This window comes from Buceros rhinoceros, unplaced genomic scaffold (assembly GCF_000710305.1).
Source record: "Buceros rhinoceros silvestris isolate BGI_N320 unplaced genomic scaffold, ASM71030v1 scaffold3616, whole genome shotgun sequence".
Classification (NCBI taxonomy): Eukaryota; Metazoa; Chordata; class Aves; order Bucerotiformes; family Bucerotidae; genus Buceros; species Buceros rhinoceros.
Genome location: NW_010419161.1, coordinates 39,584 through 39,897, shown reverse-complemented (window position 1 = coordinate 39,897; position 314 = coordinate 39,584). Strand labels below are relative to the sequence as shown.

At 54.1% G+C, this 314-nt stretch overlaps 1 protein-coding gene across 1 annotated transcript in view; it reads right to left on the bottom strand.

Annotated features, from left to right (window-relative positions):
* The window catches only part of LOC104495774 (contactin-4-like), a gene marked incomplete at its 3' end in the record, with an annotated part of 97,177 nt that overhangs the window by 57,602 nt on the left and 39,261 nt on the right, over positions 1 to 314 (bottom strand). The window lies entirely within an intron of this gene.

Below are 314 nucleotides of genomic sequence, written 5' to 3'. Positions count from 1 at the left end.
GGTTTTCTCACGGCGTGTTCAACGAAGAACAAGCCTCTATTACGCTACTGGAGCTGGTAACAGGGCAGCAATGAAACACAGGTTTTCGTGATGGTGGGGCGCTCTGTGTAAGCCTGCGTGCGGGGGGAGTAACCAGCAGCCTTCTCGCCTCCCAAAAATATCTCACAGAAACCAAGTACAAGACCAACAGCCCATTCGTCCCGCTAAAACCCCTCGCTGCGGCCATCGTTCACCTCTGCACGGGTAAATCCACAGTAACACAGAGCAGGAGGAACCTTCCCCGGCAGGCTTGGCTCATCTCCTAGAAGCGTTTA